General features: G+C 38.5%; 1 non-coding gene across 1 annotated transcript; it reads right to left on the bottom strand.

The window, feature by feature from the left end:
- Positions 1-11,871: 11,871 nt before the first annotated feature.
- On the bottom strand, positions 11,872-12,003 carry LOC129007006 (small nucleolar RNA SNORA17). The gene has a single exon (XR_008492188.1). It is a non-coding gene; the product is annotated as a small nucleolar RNA SNORA17 (small nucleolar RNA).
- Positions 12,004-14,479: the final 2,476 nt, after the last annotated feature.

Raw genomic sequence — 14,479 nt, 5'->3', positions numbered from 1 at the left:
GATGTCCAGTTGTTCCAACATCATTTGTTGAAAAGACTATCTTTTCTCCATTGCATTGCTTTCGTTCCTTTGACAAAGATCAACTGACTATATTTATGTGGGTCTATTTCTGGACTCTTTAGTCTGTTCCACTGATTTATTTGTTCTTTCACCAATACCACACTCTCTTGATTACTGTACCTTTATTTTAAGTCTTAAGTCAGGTAGTGTCAGTCCTTTTAACTTTTTTTCTCCTTCAGTATTATATTCACTTTTCTTGGCCTTTTGCTTCTCCATATAAACTTTAGAATCAGTTTGCCAATATCCTTAAAATAACTTGCTGGGAGTTTGATTAAGATTGTACTGAATCTGTAGATCAAGTGGAGAAGAACTGTCATCTTAACAATATTGAGTCTTCCTACCTATAAACATGGAATGTTCCCATTTATTTAGTTCTTCTTTGATTTATTTCATCGGTTTTATAGTTTTCCTAATATAGATCTTGTGTTCATTTTGCTAGATTTATACCTAAGTATTTCATTTCTTTTCTGCTAATGTAAATTGTATCATGTTTTAAATTTCAAATTGCATTTGTTCATTGCTGGTATGTAGGAAAACAACTGGCTTCTGTATATTAGCTTTTATTCTTCAACCTTTGTATAATCTTGATTACCTGTATAGACATTTATGTCATTTGTGAACAAAGATGGTTTTATTTCTTCATTCTCAATCTGTATACCTTTTATTTCCTTTTCTTGACATTGCATTAGCTAAGACTTCCAGTATAATATTGAAAAAGAGGGGTGAGAGGGGACATCTTTGCCTTATTCAGAATATTAGTGGGAAAGCTGCTAGTTTCTCACCATTAAATATGATGTTAGCTGTAGGGCTCTTTTTAGATATTCTTTATTAAGTTGAGAAAGTTACCCTCTATTCCTAGTTTACTGAAAGTTTTTATCATGAATGGGTGCTGGATTTTGTAAAATGCTTTTTTTTGCATCTATGATCTTGTGACTTTTCTTCAGTCTTTTATTGTGATAAATTGCGTTAATTGATTTTCAAACGAGCTCTGCATACCTAGAATAAATCCCACTTGATTATGATTTATAACTCTTTACACATTGTTGGATTTGCTGTAAAATTTTGTTAAGAATTTTTGTGTCTATGTTAATGAGAGATATTGGTTTATAGTTTTTTTATAATCACTTTGTCCAATTTTGGTAATAGGATAATGCTGGCCTTTTAGAATGAATTAGGGAGTATTCCTCTGCTGCTATCTTCCGAAAGAGATTGTAAAGAATTGGTGTAATTTCTTCCTTAAATGTTTAGTAGAACTCACCAGTGAACTGATCTGAGCCTGGTACTTTGTGTTTTGGAAGGTTGTTCATTATTAATTGAATTTCTTTAATTGATATGGGCCTATTCAGATTGTCTATTTCCTCTTGTGTGAGTTTTGACAGGTTGTGTCTTTAAAGAATTGGCTCATTTCCTTGAGGTTATCATTCGTTTTGTTTTCGGATTTTAGGATTTATAGCTGTGACATTCATGAAATTTTATAGAATCTCAGTGAAAATAATTCAACTTGTGGCTTTGAACAAGACAATTCAAAAAGCTTAGATAATCACCCAATAGAGGATGCAGAAAAGTTTGCATGATTATCTAAACTATTCAACTTAAGACATCAGATAACTAAAAGTTTAAGTTGCAGTGTTTTATATAAAGTGAGATTATATAATTTATTTATGGATCCTAATCTCTCCAACATAGATTGAATAGTTGATCCAAAGTGAAAATTTGCGGCCAATGCATATTAAAGATCTTTTTATATGGTCTAAATAAGATAATAGCTAGTACAATGAATGTATGCATGTGTGTATTTGTGTATTCTTGCATTAGCTCTAGCAATGAAATTAAGGAATTTCTTAATGTTTTCATAGAAATAGTCATGGAACATTTTCAATAAAAATCAGAAGAATAGTATTCTCCATGAACTTTATTTTTCATGGGTTTGGATTTTACTTTGTAGAGGTAAGAATTATAGGGGATCACATTTAGAAGAACAGAAGCTTTTGGGGGGCACAATGGTAGTGTTTATGTTCTCAGTTAACTTCAATTACAAATTTAAAATATTTTCGCTTGTCTTGATGTTTTAAACTTTTTGTAAGCTATTAAGAGTTATAATTAGAAAAACTTTATATTTCTGTAATTGTAGATATTCTTAACATATGGGAGATAAGTCATCTGGGGTTATTTTTATTTATTAATTGAATGATTTTTCCCACTAGAATTGTCATTTTTCATTGGTAAAAAGATTTTTTATGATTTTGAACGTTTTTGAAAATCCAAGCATGTTATTTTAAGAGCAGCCTCAGCCTCAGCCTTTTTATTATTCTATGCAAAAACATCTTTCTACATGAACATCATCATTTGTGGCAGCTTGGAATAATGTCCTGCTATTGCTGGAAATGTAAAACCTCATTTAAGGGACATACCAAATAGTGTTATAAATAAGTCATAACCACAACTAAACTTTTCTGGGTTCTATTGACAGCATATATGAAATTCTTAGTTCTGATACAACATTTTGGTGGGTAAAAATTTTCCATTTTTAAGTGAAATGAAAGAAAAACCTACCACCAACCCAAAATATCTGGCAGCTCTTAACATCCTAAAATATGTGGAGAGAAGGGGAAGTAGAATCAAGCCAAGGTGGGGGAAATGTTTTGCTTTATATTTACTTGGAACTTCTCAGAAAGCTTTTTTCTTTTTAGATGGAGTCTTGCTCTGTCGCCCAGGCTGGAGTGCAGCGGCGCGATTTCAGCTCTGCAACCTCCGCCTCCCAGGTTCAAGCAATTCTCCTGCCTCAGCCTCCCAAGTAGCTGGGACTACAGGCGCACGGCTAATTTTTTGTAATTTAGTAGAGACGGAGTTTCACCATGTTGCCCAGGCTGGTCGCGAACTCCTGAGCTCAGGCAATCTGCCGACCTCGGCTTCCCAAAGTGCTAGGATTACAGGCGTAAGCCACTGCGCCCCGCCTTCCGAAAGCTTCTTTACAAGCTTATCTGACATTGAACATTGTATTACCAGGTGTAGTGACAATTGAAAGGCTGATTTCAAATTCTTTTAACTTTGATCTAATGGGAAAACCTTTCCTACTTAATGTCAATGCCTTTTACATTTAAATTATCACTTATTCTATATTTAATAATGTACCTAAATATGAAATTTCTCTTTTGGACAACAAATTTAATTTTAATTTCAATTTTAAATTTCATTTAAATTTAAAATTTCAATGAGTTGTATTCCCATGGATCAAGTGCATCCAGAATTTCCTTATTCAGTCTTGAATAACCATCAATAACTACACTAAGGAATTAAGAAAATAATCTTCAGGTGCTAATCTCCAAAATAATCTGTCTCAAAAGAGTGTCGATATTAGCTTGTAACTTACTGTTTTTTTATTCATTTAGTTCATTTGGTATTGATCTTAGAAAAATGATAGGGTTGGTTGTGTCCCCAACCAAATCTCATCTTGAATTGTAGTTTCCATAATCCCCATGTGTCCTGGGAGGGACCAGGTGGAGATAATTGAAACCTGGGGCTGGTTTCCCCCATCCTGTTCTCATGATAGTGAGTTAGTTCTCGCGAGATCCTATGCCTTTATACGGGGCTTCCCCGTTTGCTGGGCGCTCGTCTTCTTCCTTGCCGCTCTGTAAAGAAGTGCATTCAGCCATGATTGTAAGTTTCCCGAGGCCTCCCTAGCCATGCGGAACTGTGAGTCAATTAAACCTCTTTTCTTTATGAAATTACCCACTCTCGGGTATTTCTTCATAGCAGCGTGAGAATGGACAATTACAGATGCCAATACAAGTTATTTGAAGTTAACAAAAGCATAAGTTAATGGTTATAAATAACAGTAGAACAGTTTAGTCATGAGAATTACTTCCAATCTGAACACTTGAAAGCTTTTAACTTGACAATCATTTTAATGTGCTAATTCTGTTTCATTTCTCCTTTTCCCTAAGTATCTACTCTTTCCTCCCAAAAGTAAACATATTCCCTTTGCATCATAATTCATTCCCTCCATAATTTCACCGTTCCATTTTCTATAAATCAGAAATAATTTATAAAGCATTTGTTGTGGAGTATACCAAGTATACGCAACCAGGTATAACACAAAATTACTAATTTCTTAAACATTCATAGCTGGGCCAGAGCTCAGGTAAGGCAGAGGAAGTGGCTAGGGTGATGAATTTAAAGAGCCACTCCTTTTTAAGGCTGACCCTGTATTTACGGGACCCTGAGAGTGAGTGGCCTCACGAAATTTTGCTCTAGAAAACCTCTCTTTACTCACCCTAGTCCCAGCCCTGACTCATGGCATCTAGTTATGTCCTTTTGCTGTTTGCATGAATAAAAATGGCTTTCTAAATATTGTTATACCTTTGTTTTTAGTACACATTGAAACATAAACATTTCAATCTGAATTTAAAAGAGTACTTTTTAAAGAACTTCCAAATTCATCAATATCAAGATAATTAGTACCAGTTTTTCTGAAGCATCAAACCTAGATTCCTTTGAGATCCTTCCCCTAGTATACTGTAAACACTTAAGGTCAGAGCCTGTATCTTATTGATGATTCAGTACCTTTTTCAGTGTCTGCCCAGGGACAGTTCACATAAGTGATGAATACTTGAATGAATCTTTAATAAACAGTGAGAAAAATCCATGTACATTCTAAGAATTGACTTCCAAAATTATTTTATGTGTATTCCTCAGATCTAAATAGTTTTATTCCAGAAGGAACACTGGAAATAAAAATATATTGAAACTAAACACTCAGCTAATTGTTTTGGTACATTAAAGCATCTGTTACTTAAGCCCAATTCAGTGTAGGAACAATTTAGAGAATAAACTTTTTTTGGTGATGATCTATCACTTCACTGTCACTAAAATCGGTCATTGAGCATCTGAATCTTTGCCCCAGGAATGTATACTCTATCAAGTAACATTATTTATTGTTTAACTGCTATATGCCCCATACCATTCTTGGTGTTTTGGGGAATTTAAGATAAGAATAATTCAATCTAGCAAGCATTTATTTTACTTTTCTTAAATTTTACTTTAAGTTCTGGGATACATGTGCTGATTGTGCAGGTTTGTTACATAGGTATACAAGTGCCATGGTGGTTTGCTACACCTATCAATGTGTCATCCCTAGCAAGCATTTAGTGAGTGGTTTTTATGTAAAGGGTGAAGGGGATACAAGCACAGTGCTTTGGTAGGTGATTCACACATAAGCGGTTGCAAACATCAGAGAATTAATACTAGGAGAGAAGGCATGTCTTAGGCACCATATAAGTCAAGCTGTGATAAGGGGTATAGTATTAGACAAAGTGCTATGAAGGGATTTAAAAAGGAGAAATTCTGAAAAGGAAGGGTCTATACAGAAGATGGCTCTTGACGTGGACTTAGAAGTGTAGCAGATTTTTCATAGACTGAATAGCAATCCAAGGGACAGCAGAGACCTGGAGGTGCAACAGCAGAGGGGTGGAAGAGGAGCTTTAAGTAACTGGTGTGTTGGCATCTGATGCTCAGGCTAGAAAGGGTAGACGGGGAAGTTGACAAAGAGCTTTGAAATCCATAGGAAGGTGTTTGGGGGTTATTCTGAAGAAAATTGGGAGTTCTTAAAGATTTGGGGGCAGTCAATATATTATGTGTGGGAAATGAAGTATAAAAGAAAAATAGATTGTAGAGGGATAAAGATATATAGATATAAACTTGATACACACACACATATATATACCTTAATAATATATACAGTATATTATTGTAGCTTAACTGCAGAATTATCGTAGCTTGACTGGTCTAAGGTCACGCCTTAGACCTTGAGAAACACATTTCAGTTATGGGGTCTCTGTGAAGTGTTGAAGCTTAAGACGAGGTCCTTGCCTGTAAGGAATTTAGAGTTTCCTTAGGAGGCTGGACAAAAGCTAATATATATAAAATATTTAAGAAATTAATCTATGTGGTTTCATATCTTGAGAAGCATGAGATTTAGGGTAGATTGAAATTGTATGATCTAGTTGATGAAATAGAACACACAGGAAAGTAATTTAGAAACAAAACGGTATGTAAAGTCATAAGTGATCAATTGGACTGATCTTTAAACAACTTATTTGATTTAAATCAAACTTGGTTTTACTAAGTGCTACTTCTGTGTTTCAGACTGAATTTGGGAGGTTTAAATCCTGGTTGAACTATAGTAGATTATGTAGACATTCAGAAACACTGCTTTGTCCCAAATATGATAGGCTTTTTTTTTTTTTTCAAAGAAAAAGGAAGTTTAGCAAAGTCAAATTTCATTGTCTGTATAAGCCCTTCTGTTATTTCAACGTGGAAAGCAAATGCTTAAGATCATAAAACGGCATCAAAGCAGGGCTTTAATACACCATTAGATAATGTTACTAAACTGTTTTTTAAGTTTGTTTGAAAGGACTGTTACAAATTTCCTGCTGAAGCCCTGAGCTCTGATTACATATCACATGGGATAAACAGATAAAATTGTAAAATAAACTAAAAGCAACAGTATCTGGAAGCAGGGAATAAAGCCCAAATATCCTTGTTTGCTAAGTCAGCCAGTTTTTTTTATTAGTGTCTTGTATCTGTGGAGAGTGCTGAACTCTATTTTTTTTTTGAGACGGATTCTTGTTTTGTCTCCCAGGCTGGAGTGCAGTGGCATGATCTCGGCTAACTGCAACCTCCGTCTCCCGGGTTCAAGCGATTCTTGTGCCTCAGCCTCCTGAGTAGCTGGGATTACAGGCGCTGGCTAACTTTTGTATTTTTAGTAGAAACAGGGTTTCACCATGTTGGCCAGGCTGGTCTTGAACTCCTGAAGGTGATCCACCCACCTCGGCCTCCCAAAGTGCTGGGATTACAAACGTGTGCCCGGCCCCCAAACTCTATTTTTAAATTTTTTTAAAACAGTTTTATTGAGAAATGATTCACATACCATACGATTCACACATTTAATGTGTACGACTCATTGGTTGTTATTATATTTACAGAGTTGGGCAACCATCACCACAATCAGTTTTAGAGCACTTTTATCATCCAAAAAGAATCCCTAGACTGGGCGCGGTGGCTCACGCCTGTAATCCCAGCACTTTGGGAGGTCAAGGCAGGTGGATCACAAAGTCAGGAGATTGAGACCATCCTGGCCAACATGGTGAAACCCCGTCTCTACTAAAAATACAAAAATTAGCTGGGTGTGGTGTTGCACCCCTGAAGTCCCAGCTACTCGGGAGGCTGAGGCAGGAGAATCGCTTGAATCTGGGAGGTGGAGGTTGCAGTGAGCCAAGATCGCGCCATTGCACTCCAGCCTGGGTGACAGAGCAAGAGTCCATCTCAAAAAAAAAAAAAAAAAGAATCCCTGGACCCATTAGCAATCATGCCCCAGTTCCCTACTACCTGCCTTCTCTGGTCCTAGGCAACAACTAATTTTCTGCCTGTATGGATTTAACTGTTCCAGACATTTCTTATAAACAGAATTATATAACACATGGCTTTTTTCACTTAGCATATTTTCAAGGTTCGTCCGTGTTGTAGCATGTGTCAGTACTTCATTCTTTTTTATGGCCAAATTATATTCCATTGCTTGAAAATGCCACATTTTGTTTACCCGTTCATCTGTTGGTGGATATGTGGGTTGTTTCCACTTTTTGGCTATTATGAATAATGCTGCTATGAACATTGGTGTATAAGGTTTTGTGTGGATATATATTTCATTTCTCTTGGATATATACCTAGGAGTAGGATTGCTGGGTCATATGGTAACTTTAAACTTTTTGTGGGACTGCCAAATTGTTTTTCAAAGTGCTGCATCACTTTACATTCCCACCAGCAATGTATGAGAGTTCCATTTTCTCCGCATCCTCACCAACACTTGTTATTGTTTTTGCTTGTAGTCATCTTGGTGAGTGTGAAGTGGTATCTCATTGTAGTTTTGATTTGCGTTTCCCTAATGACTACTGATGTTGAGTATCTCTTCACTAACTATTTTGAAAGGGAACAATGTATAGAAAGCTCAATTAAATGGATGTTCTAAAATGTATTTAAACCCAAGCAAAATAGTTTTATAGACTTTGGCCTTGAATTGCTATGTGATTATGATGTTTAAGGTGAGAAGCCTACAATTTTGGTCCAATGAGAATTGTTTGAATTAATAATAGGGTAAAGTTAAAATGCACGGCAGCATTCCAGGTGTCATGAAGTGGTTGTATGCAGTGCAGGTAGGACAGTTACTGCTCCAGATTGCAGAAAGTAATGAAAATGAATTCATAATTGTAAGTTGGAATGGAAAACTTGAGATAGGGGAGTTTAAAATATCAAGGTAGATAACATCAGCTGACCTCGAGTAAGCAATGTCATTTTTAAAAAGTGTTGATGTGAATATATAAAATGTAAATCTTTAAACTTTAAAATTGCAGCAGGCTCTTATAGATCTTCTCTGAAAGTTGGATAGTGAAATTGATAAATTATTTGAGTTACTTTTACCTCCAGAGTCTATAATTATATAATTCCTGGTTAAGATCAAGTTTTTTAAAACATACATAGTAAAAGCATAGAGTTTAAACAACCCAGCTATTCACATGTCATGAGAATAGATAAGCAGCCAAGAAACTTATCTTTTTGTTTCCAAGGTCTTGACTTTTATATAAGAACTCTATTCTTATTCCAGGTTGTATCCTAGTACTTTATTCATATGTATTAAAATTTTTAACAAGTTTTTGACAAAGAACAGGTAAGATAAGTCAGAAGTCATTAGAAGTTAAGCACAAAGTGTTTTTGGTCAGCATTTGAAATCCCTGGACGAGAGGAAACAGATGGGTTTGGTTACATTATCATTGCTGTGCCAAATAAACAGTTGGGTAAAACATTAAATATCCTTTTGCTACATATCAGCTTGGTGTTTGATGTTAACAGTGGTAGCCTTTTCATCTAATTTAGTGATAGAAGCTTGAAAATGTTTTTAAATATATAACATAAAAAACAAAGTTTATTTGAATCCTCATCAGGTGACTTAGTTTATTCAGGAAACATTTGCTGAATGGTAATTATGTGTAAGACACTGTGACAGACAGAGGACAGGAACTTATATTCATTCCTTTGGGAAATCTTCAGGGACAAGGTAGCATTTGAGGTGCAATTTTATTTTATTATTTATTTATTTATATATTTTTTGAGATGGAGTCTGACTCTGTGGCCCAGGCTGGAGTGCAGTGGCGCCATCTCTGCTCACTGCAACCTCCACCTCCTGGGGGGTTCAAGCAGTTCTCCTGCCTCAGCCTCCCGAGTGGCTGGGACTGCAGATGCGCCACTGAGCCTGGCTAATTTTGTATTTTGACTAGAGATGAGGTTTCACCACGTTTGCCAGGCTGGTCTGGAACTCCTGACCTCAAGCGATCCATGTGCCTCGGCCTTCCAAAGTGCTGGTATTACAGGTGTGAGCCACCGTGCCCGGCCCTGAGGTGAAATTTTAAACACAAGCACAACTGGGATAATAATAGGGGAGATAAAAGCTAAGAATGGCAATTATATCTTTTAAAAAAATCAAAGATGGTTGTGAGTAAAACCTTCGTCTCAGGGAAGAGTTGGACAGAATCCATACTTGCAAGAAATATTTAAGTGTTCACTGAAATAGTTCGGGCAATAAGGTGAGCAGTTGAAAAACAACCAAAAAGCCCGGGCATGATGGCTCACACCTGTAATCCCAGCACTTTGGGAGGCCGAGGCGGGCAGATCACGAGGTTAGGAGTTCGAGACCAGCCTGGTCAACATGGTGAAACCCTGTCTCTCTAAAAATACAAAAATTAGCCAGGCGTGGTGGCACCAGTCTGCAGTCCCAGCTACTCGGGAGGGTGAGGCAGGAGAATCGCTTGAACCCAGAAGGTGGAGGTTGCAGCGAGCCAAGATCGTGCCACTGTACTCCAGCCTGGGCTACAGAGTGAGACTCCATCTCAAAAAGAAAAACAACTAAAAAGACAGAGATGCTAGCTTTTAAAGGGCTAGTGGACTATACAAAGAATTGAGCAGATCATAATTCGTTGCTGGGGAAGGAGAATGGTGTGGGCAGAGGTGATGTCAAAGCTGGGAGTTGAATGATAAGGAGAAGGACAGCTCCATTAAAACCAAGCCACCTCACCATCTCCTGTCATTCAGTCATATTCAAAGAAACCACCATTTCACAAAGACATATGGAAAACCATTTAAATCTTTTCTGTAGCCTCAAAAAATGTCAAAAGGGAGTCTCATAAGGTATATTACAAGGTTAACAGTCTTTGTTAAATAAGAGAATTCTTAAGCTAAAATGTTAATAGAATTTCAGTTAAATTGGTACATAGATAATGCTTATTTTCCTCCTCCTCATGCCAAGATTCATTAACATGGCAGGGAAGATATTAAAAAGGAATATCTTCACAAGGATAAGAAGATAATAGAGGAGGCATCAATCGATGAGAGATTTCAACGAGATTTTGGAAGACAGAAAAAAACTACACAATAAGTGATTTGATAGGTGACATGATGGACAATCTGGAGTGAGTTGAAGCTGATATGCACACAAATAACAGCTTCAGTTCATTCCCGATTCCCCACCGTATCACCTATCAAGCCACTTATTCTGTAGTTTTGTCCGTGTGTGAGAAACAAAGGATATTATTAACTTGAGGCAAGCTAAGAGTTGTGTAGGAAAAGACATGTAATCTCAGCATACTACTTTTTTCTGCAGTGAACAATATTTATATACTAATGATGAAGTCGTGAAAGGAAAATATCTTGGGCCCCCAAAATCACTAAGCTAAAGGAAAAACTCAAGCTGGGAGCTGCTTAGGGCACACCTGCCTCCCATTCTATTCAAAGTCATCCCTCTGCTCACTGAGATAGATGCATATCTGATTGCCTCCTTTGGAAAGGCTCATCAGAAGCTCAAAAGAATGCAACCTTTTGTCTCTACCTGTCTGTGACCTGTTAGGCCCCTCCCCACTTTGAGTCTTCCTGCCTTTGCTTCAAGTTGTCCCGCCTTTCCAGGCCAAACCAATGTACTTCTTATGTATATTGATTGATGTCTCCTGCCTCCCTAAAATGTGTAAAACCAAGCTGTGTCCTGACCACCTTGGGCACAAGTCGTCAGCACTTCCTGAGGCTGTGTCATGGGCCCGCGTCCTCAATCGTGGCAAAAAGAAAAACTTTCTGAATTCACTGAGACCTGTCTCAGATGTTCTGGATCCACCGTGTAAATAGTGATTAATAATTTAGTCAAAATTAAGGCTGTAATGCTATTAAGAAACAGGAAAGAGGTAGATATGAGAGAGAATGGTCGAATCAGTTACCCGCTGAAAACTATCCCATGGAGATTCCTTAGCCTGGTTTTAAAATCTCTACATTGTTCAGTCCTATCTGCTACCTGATTTAAGATCCTCCCACTCTCCCCTTCGTTAACCTCTGTTCAGTGACCTGGCCTTCTCTCTCTCTCTCTCTCTCTGTTTTTAAATAACAAGAATGCTTGGCACAGAATCAAGAACACAATAAAGTGGGTGCCGTTACTGCTATTAACTGAGACACCAGCAAACCCTTCCCCAGTCCTTTCCTTCGTGATCCTGACACGGTGTGCAGCATGAACCAGCACACACCAGACCTGATCCATCCTCTCACAGGCTCTTAAAACTCACGAATAAAGACTGCTCCTGGTGAAGGCACCTTCTACCTTCCCACTGTCCCTTCAGACCCCTAGTGGCCAGCCCAGCCCAGCATGAGGGTCAGAAAGCCCACTCACAAGGCCCACCCACTCTCCCAGATACCAGTGAAGGAAAACAGATGCCTAGTCCACAAAACAGGAGTGTCAGACTATTACACATTCAGACGTTCACGGGGCAGAACGCTGAGCGTAGACATAGCCTCTCTAATCGCTGCCACCTAATGACACAAATGTGACACAGCAGCCACATCTGCAACGCCTCTAGGGGCAGTTTTTTCTCTTTAACAAGTCAAGTTCTTTCCTTCCTCGGGGCCTTTGCCTTCAATCTTTCCTCTGTGTAAAATGTGCTTTTGGCAGAAAATCAGTTGGTTCCAGATAGTGTTCTCCTCCTCTTCCACAGTAAGAGAATTTTCGCTTAGCATGTAGCTGCCCAGAATAGAAATTACATTTCAAGTTTCTCTTGCAGCTAGGTGTGCTTATGTGACTAAGGTTTAGCCAAAAAGATGTGAGCAGAAGAGATGGGAAATTGCTGAGTTGTGTCCTTATAGAGAACTGCCCTTCTCTCTCTTCCTCCATCTTGCTGTTTGGAACACAGAGGTGGTGGAGCCACCTGGGACCTTACAGATGAAGAACTGAAGGAGCCTGGGTCCCTGGATGGCCTATCCTCAGGCTACTACATCAGGCAAACAATAAACTTACTTGCTTATGCCATTGTTAGAGGGTCTCTGTTACATGTGCTGATGCCTATCACAGCACTTCCCATAGAGCTTCAAATGGCAGGCCCTGCTCATCATTTAGGGGCTCAACTCTGACATCACCTTGGAGAAATGTTTCTGACCACCCTACTGAAAGTCAGGCGGTTAAATCTCTATCACTCTTTTATTTTCTTGATAGCACATAGCAGTAGATGGAATCGTTTTATTTCATTGTTTGCTTTTTACTTGTCTTTCTCCTAGATTTTAAGTTTCATGAATGCAGTGACCTTGTTGTCTTGCTCATTGCTGGATTCCTAATGCCTGGAACAGTGCCTGGCACATAGTGGGTGCGCAATATATATTCGCTGCGTGATTGACTACATCAAACAGGGAATTCAGTAGTTGGGAGGTCAGTAGATAAGGTAAACAAGTCAGTAAAAAAGTGACATACGCATACTGTTCGGACATACAGAGATACATTAGGAAAAGCAACAGCTAAAATATTCTTAAGTGGTTGCTTCTGGGGATCAGGGCTGAAGTGAGAACAGGTGAGACAGAGTGCTATTTTTTTTTAAACCTTTTGATACTATTAGATTTTTAAACTTGTGCATATATTATTTTGGAAAAGACCAAATTTAAGAAATAATTAAGAGGCCGTGTACGGTGGCTTCATGCCTGTAATGCCAGCACTTTTGGAGGCCAAGGCAGGTGCATCACTTGAGGTCAGGAATTCCAGACCAGCCTGGCCAACATGGCAAAACCCCATCTCTACTAAAAATACAAAAAATAGCCAGGCACGGTGGTGCGTACCTTTAATCCCAGCTACTCGGGAGGCTGAGGCAAGAGAATCGCTTGAACCTGGGAGGCAGAGGTTGCAGTGAGCCGAGATTGTGCCGTTGCACTCCAGCCTGGGCGACAGAATGAGACTCCATCTCTAAATAAGTAAATAAATAAATACTCTGTAGTCATTAAAATATATGGTAGAAGAATGCTTAATGACATGGAACGACATCTATAATATGACAATATATCATATGTAGAGCAAGACTCAATTTTTATACATGTATGAAGCACACAGCTTTAAAAAGATGCTTTTATAGTTCATGCACACAGCCAATTCCTAACTTTAGATATAAATGAATATGCTATTTTTATTAATAGAACCAGTGTTTCCTGGTTAACATTGTTGAATGAATACTAAAAGACTTCAGGTTTGAAGGGACAACACAGTGTCTTCCTTCCCAGAACTCCTACGGGCCTTTGTCCAACCCTTCTTTTTAGCCGCTTAGTGAGGAGTTTTGCCCTTATCCTAAGAACAGTAAGGAGCCAGTGACGTATGTTTAGCAGCAGTGGTATAAGATTGTTTTTAGGTAGATTTGTGGAAATGACTTTAAAAGGCGAGCTTGGAATCAGAAAAATAATTAGGAAGCTATTAAGTCAATCAAGGCAAGAAATGATGGATGCTTAAAACAGGAAAGCAGCAGTCAGGTTAGAGAGAAGAGGACTGTCTGAAGAACAGCACAGAGGGTTGGCAGTCTTGGCGGGAGTGAAGAAGGCTCCAAGGCTATAAGCTCCATGATGGCAAGGACCACTTTGACCTTGTTTAGTACTCTGTCCTGGGCCTGCCTAGCACAGTGCGGGCACATATTGACACTCAGGAAATATTTGTGATCTTAAGAAGAAAAAATGATGAAGGATGTGGCTTGGAAGTCTGTCCAGGTTGCCTGGCGAACCACAGGTTGTTCACTGAGCATGACAGGAGGACCAGTGTGGGTAGAAGGAGATACTCTGGACCTGCTGGGTTGTAGATGCCTGGTGTTCATTCCAGGGAAGGTAATCAGTGAGCAGTTGGCTGTCCAAGTCTAGAAGATCTTGGCAAGGGATAGGCTTAAGGATCCTCAGCATACAGATGGTACCTTTAGGCAGAGGGTAAATAATACTTTATTAGAAGAATATATAGGCCACTATAGGCCAGGCATGGTGGGTCACGCCTGTAATCCTAGCACTTTGAGAGGCTGAGACAGGTGGATTACTTGAGGCCAGGAGTTCGAGA

Source organism: Pongo pygmaeus, chromosome 8 (assembly GCF_028885625.2).
Source record: "Pongo pygmaeus isolate AG05252 chromosome 8, NHGRI_mPonPyg2-v2.0_pri, whole genome shotgun sequence".
NCBI lineage: Eukaryota > Metazoa > Chordata > Mammalia > Primates > Hominidae > Pongo > Pongo pygmaeus.
The sequence above is the reverse complement of the archived record's forward strand: the minus strand, read 5'-3'. Positions and strand labels throughout refer to the sequence as shown.